The sequence below is a fragment of the Pipistrellus kuhlii genome, unplaced genomic scaffold, assembly GCF_014108245.1.
Source record: "Pipistrellus kuhlii isolate mPipKuh1 unplaced genomic scaffold, mPipKuh1.p scaffold_m20_p_1, whole genome shotgun sequence".
NCBI lineage: Eukaryota > Metazoa > Chordata > Mammalia > Chiroptera > Vespertilionidae > Pipistrellus > Pipistrellus kuhlii.
Window position 1 is genome coordinate 76,634,024 of NW_023425404.1, and position 6,317 is coordinate 76,640,340.

The window sequence follows — 6,317 nt, forward strand, 5'->3', positions numbered from 1 at the left end:
TAAATTTAAAAAATAAAACTGACACTGGCAAATTTTATATTCCATTAAAAAAATCATTTGGGAGAGTATTGAGGAGATACCCAATACTCAAGGAGATTCCTGGGATTTATTCCCATTTCAAAATAGAATCTTAGAGGTAGGACTCAAGAATCTGTATTTAAAATAAAATAAGAAATATTTTTTAACAAACCTTCCCAGTTGATTTTTAAAATTAGCTGGGCTTGGGAGCCACTGTTTTAAACCATGGGCACTTTAGAAAGTCAGTAACCATAAATCTGTCAGGGCTAAGCAGTCAGGGAAAGCTTTGTGGCAGAAGTGGGATTTGACCGAGCTGTGCAGACTGTCAACTGCAGTATACTGCAGACTGACAGGTGGGGAAAGGGCACAGGTTCTTCAGGAATGAGCAACATGGCAAAGGGTTGCATTTGTGGACCCATGAAATGATGAGGCTCACCAGAAAGCATAGAGAGTGCAGTGAGAAATGATAGGAAATAGGTTACACAAGGCACTAAATAGTAATTTTCAATAAGTAGTAGCTCAAGCTTCAGGATAGATGAGTGTGACCTGAAGAACAGGAAAAGAGAGCTTTGGCACTCCCTCAGTTTTAGGTCAGCTCTGATCTAAGCAGTGCTAGCCCCTGAAAGGTGCTTCTGGGCTAGAATTCTGAGAAAAATGGGATTTTGTCTCCATTTGTGACTTACAGTAAAATGAAAAGACAGGACTAAATGACATATAAGATTTCTTACAAATCTAATCTTTATGATTCGATTTTTAAGTCCCACTATTTCATCATTTCCAATGAGTTCATTTAAGCATTCTTTGCTGTTCTTTGAATTTTGCTTTCATCGATTTTGGAGAGAAGAAATTGTCAAGTAATGTGGGCAATGGAGGGTGATTTTTTTCATTAATCTCGCAATAGGAAGTTCCACATTTACATTCTAGTAATAATAAACCTGACACAATACATACTTTCCTCCAAGGTTTGCTCTGGAGACTTTGTGACCTTAATAGAGTTTTCTGACTGAGATAAGGCCTTAAAACACAAACAAAAGATAGATTCATATGCCACACTAGCCTAGAAGAATAAAAAAACTGCATCAAATAACATGTTAGATAAATCTGATATGGCAAGTATTTCTGCAGTAGCAGTCACTTTTCCCAAGAAACTTAGTGATATACTCATGGGATAAAGACTACACCTTCTATTTCCAAATACACTTGACACAACCCAAAAATCAATTTTCTCCTCTGTTTGAAGTAGTTCCAATCTGTCAAAATTCATCCCTCATTGCCTCATCAATAGCCATTTCCCTTTTTCCATCATATTATGTAATGACTACCAATTACAAATCACAGAAATGAAGATTCAATGGAAAATAAAGTACTGTTGCTAAGATATATTGAGAATTCAGTATTAAATAGCCTTGCTGAAAGCTCTCAAGTTTATTCTCATGATTCTTGGGAACAATTATTTCATTATTTTCCATGAAGTATAAAATAATGTCTGAAATTTTTTTAAGGACAAAAGAATTATGATTAAGGTCTACAAACAAAGGAAAAAGCAATATGAAGTTAAAGCCTCTTTTCCTTAAATCTGCTTCATGCTATGACTCTGTACTATGTTAGCGATATCTGATGGCTTATCTGAGTAAAAAAAAAAAAAAAAAAAGATTTACAAGATAAAACTGTGGAAAAAGTAGAATAATTTATTCTGGGAGACCTGGTTCTGTTCCTCTTATAATTTGTGTCCTGATAACTGATCTCTTTAAAAGTGGTGCCAGCAAGAACAGACATATAGATCACTGGAATCAAAATGAGAACCCAGATATCAACCCAAATCACTATGCACAATTAATATTTGACAAAGGAGGCACGAATATACAATGGAGTCAAGACAGTCTCTTCAATAAATGGTTTTGGGAAAATTGGACAGATACATGCAAAAGAATGAAACTAGATCACCAACTTACACCATTCACAAAAATAAACTCAAAATGGATACAGGACTTAAACATCAGACGGGAAACCATAAAAATACTAGAAGCATCCACAGGCAGCAAAATCTCAGACATATGCCAAAAGAACTTCTTCACTGATACTGCCCCTAGGGCAATGGAAGCTAAAGAGAAAATAAACAAATGGGATTACATCAAAATAAAAAGCTTTTTTACAGCAAAAGAATCCATCAACAAAACAACAAGAAAGCCTACTGTGTGGGAGAACATATTTCCAAATGTTACCACTGATAAAGGTTTAATCTCCAACATCTACAAACAGCTTATACAACTAAATAAAAGGAAGATGAATGATCCAATTAAAAAATAGGCAATGGACCTAAATAGAATATTTTCAAAAGAAGACAGAAGGAAGGCCAAAGGGCACATGTAAACCTGCTCAAAGTCACTAATTATCCGAGAGATGCAAATCAAAACAACAGTGCGGTACCATCTCACACCTGTCAGAATGGCCAACATCAACAAATCAACAAAAGACAAGTGTTGGCAAGGTTGCGGAGAAAAAGGAACCCTCGTGCACTGCTGGTGGGAATGCAGACTGGTGCAACCACTGTGGAGAACAGTGTGGAGTTTCCTCAAAAAACTGAAAATGGAACTCCCATTTGACCCAGTAATCCCACTCCTAGGAATATATCCCAAGAAACTAGAAACACCAATCAGAAAGGATATATGCACCCCTATGTTCATAGCAGCACAATCTACAATAGCTAGAATTTGGAAACAGACTAGGTGCCAGTCAGCAGATGATTAGATCAAAAAACCATGGTACATCTACACAATGGAATACTATGCTGCCATAAAAAAGAAGGAATTCTCATCATTTGCAGCAACCTGGATGGAATTGGAGAACATCATGCTGAGTGAAATAAGCCAGTCAATGAAAGAGAAACACCACATGACCTCACTCATTTATGGATAATAAAGAACTTATAAACTGATGAACCAAAAGACAGATATAGAGACAGTAAAGCGACAAGTAGATTGTCAAATTACAGCAGATAGGGTATGGAGATCTGGGGGAGATAATAGATCAGCCGAAGGACTTGTATACATGCATATAAGTACAACCAAATGGACACAAAACTCGGTTGAGGGAGGGTATGTATGGGGGGGGCAATGTTAAAATATGTACACAGATAATAATTTAATAAAAAAAAGAAATTTTAAAAATAAATAAATAAATAAATAAAGTACTAGGAGTGAGAAGAGAGGCCCTATAGGCTTGTGAATGTCTTACTAAGGAGTCTACAGGACACAGAAGTTGAATAAACTAGAGGCAATTTATGGTGAAAATAATTAATTAATTAATTAATTAAATAAAATAAAAATAAAAGTGGTGCAAGGATGTAGGGAAACTGACTTCTTATAAAAAAAATTCTCCCTCTAAAGCGCATCTGTACCACTTCATTGTTTACTGACCCATGTTTTATTAGGTTTAAGAATTGGATGTATTTTATTTATTTGTAAGTTATGATATTAATATTACATGCAATCCTATTATTATAAATTTACATACATATATAACAAAGTTTCAAAATCTAACAAGCTTGTGGATAAAGAAAATGTCACAAAACAATAAAAGCTAGTATATACTTGTTACAATGGACATAAAACTGACCACATACTTGATGAATAATGGTCTTTCTTAACTATAAATTACCAGAGTAGTTTTGTGGAAAATCAGATTTTAAACTAGACTTTCAGAAATCAGCAAAGTTAAAGTACTGAATATTTTGAGGTTGCCCTCTGATTGTCCTATCAGTTCTACCACCTATGTGAACTTTACGCTGGTTCCCTCCTCCACCTGCTCTGCCACTGCCTGCAATAACTTTGTTTTTGTTTCTTCTTTGACCCAATCCAATCTATTGCTTCTGTTGGTCTTCTTTCTGGGCCTGGAATATACCAAGTGCTTTCCACCTCATTGTTCTTATCTGTAGTTTTTACTGCTGTAGAATATCTGGCACATAGTAGCTGTCCAATAATATAGATTGAATCAATAAATAATTGTTTCTTCCGGTCTATAACTCCTTAAGGAAAGAGACTGTGTTGTTTAATTCTCCTATTCAGTTCCCAGAAGCCAGTATAGCACCTTAACACATAATGAGTGTTTCATAAATACTTCTTGAAGAAAGGAGGGGAAAAGGGAAGCAAGGGAAAGAGAGGTAGGAAGAAAAGATTAAACAAATGCTTATGTGCTACCTGAGTTTTGCTTTAAGGACATGTTACCATCCTTGTCATTATTATGATAATTTTAGTTCCTTTGGGGAGTATATAATAACACCATGACACATCAAGAAATAAAGATAGAAAAGTCTATGTTAGTATTTGTGCTGTTGAATTATTTTACAGCTACTTGACTAAATGTGCTGATTTGAAAAATAATGAATAGTTATAAAAATTCCATAATTGCACATAAATTATCCCCAAAGCATTATCATGAATACCTACTACCTGTATTTCCAAATGCTAATAACAAAATATATAGGTTTTTCGTCATTTTAACAAGGCTTTTACTTGAATATTAAAAAGACTAGGTGCATTATAGAAATTATTTTATTAATATCCACAGTCAGTAGTTTGATTCCTATACAATAATTGCATATGCTCAGAGAAATATCATGCTCCTACTGCTAGAAGCAATATTACCTCAGTGACACTATCAAAATGAATTATGCTTTTTCTTTATTGCAGCAAGACATATTCCATTATCTGTTGAATAAAACAAACATGTAACATTGAGACTGTTTCAGATTCAGTACCCGAGAGTATACCATGGAGTAATAATGTATTATGAAAGGAAAACTGTTTTACACTCTTCCTTATAAATTATTCTCCTTTTCCCATTCTCAATGTAAGAGATTTTTTTAAAGATAACATTTTTAAGCATAGAAATGTGCATGGCACTTGACCAAAGTTAATAACATAATTATACTTTGTTAGCTCACTAGGAATTCATAATTTAGTATAAAAAAAATTTAAACACAGAAAACAGAATGAGAGGACTTTTTCTTTTTCTATAATACCAAGAGAGCCTGCACAGATCTCTTTTGGATAAGGAATTTAAAAGCGTTTTATATGTCTGGTGGAGTGTATATAAGTTCTACAAAGTACAAGTTTGGCAACATTCGCCATAATATAAGTTTCAGTCTCATAAAAAACTCCATTAACTATTTTTCTCAAATCAGAAAAACAAAAATTGTTTTCAATTTTTAATAAATAAATGCAACCTGAATAAAGAAAATTGGAAGTAAAGTCTCCAAAAATGAACAATCTGTGATTTTTTAATAGTACTGGCCACATTTTTTAAGAGTACTGGCAGGGGAGACACCATGATCACGAAGGTGGTTTTCCCAGGGCGAGGCTCATCCATTGCACTCCGGCTGTGCTGACCCCTGCGATTTCCCCAAATGTGGGAAACTCGACTGCATAATTTGTGGTAGTGGGGGACTGTGTCCGCACTCTCCCCTGAAGAAAAAGACAAAAAGGAGTACTGGCCCAGTTTTATGAAGCAGATTTCTCTAAGAACAGTACACGGCATCTCAGGAGTTAATTCTCTAGGATTATAGTTGAAACCAATAATTCTCTAAGCTGTCAATTTTTATGATTGATCTGCTGATGTGTTAATAATACAGTCCTTTTATTATAGCAAACTACCCATTTTCATTCTTTGCTTTTCTTGGTGACTATTGAAAACAACAGTGTACAGACTTTTCTAAAATTCAATAAGTTTACAAATTAGGATCTTGTTACCAATTTTAATAATTTCCTTCTAACTAGAGAAAAGAATGGAAAATACAGAAGAGCTTAAAAATAACACCATTATTCTATCTTCAGGAGTTAGTCACTGATAACATTTTCACTCATCCTTTTCTACTTAATGCATGTTAAGTAGCCTTTCATTCAGTTAATCAACAAGTATTTATTGATTGCCTGCTATGTGCTAGTCATTGTTCTGGGCATTGGCAATACCATTATAAACAAAATAATTAAGGTGCTTGTTCCCAAGGAGAGATAATAAACAAATAAGCATATATTATAGAATTGTACACCAGACATCTATAAAATTTTATTAACCATTGTCACACACAAAAAAATAAATAAAAATTAAAAAATAAATAAGTGGGATAGTAATATGGTTGTGATATGTATATGTCATTTCTATTATATTTACTATATATTTTGTAGATTCATAATACATAATTGATTTATTATTTTTAAAAAATCCTATACTATCTAATACAAGAATAATATGCAAAATTGACTGTACCTCCACTACACCACCAGCCAATCAGAAGTGAGTAT

The 6,317-nt window shown here is 33.8% G+C and overlaps 1 non-coding gene across 1 annotated transcript; it reads left to right on the plus strand.

Annotated features, from left to right (window-relative positions):
- Window positions 1-5,321: 5,321 nt before the first annotated feature.
- Window positions 5,322-5,483, plus strand: LOC118710870. Its single transcript, XR_004985577.1, has one exon. It is a non-coding gene; the product is annotated as a U1 spliceosomal RNA (small nuclear RNA).
- Window positions 5,484-6,317: the final 834 nt, after the last annotated feature.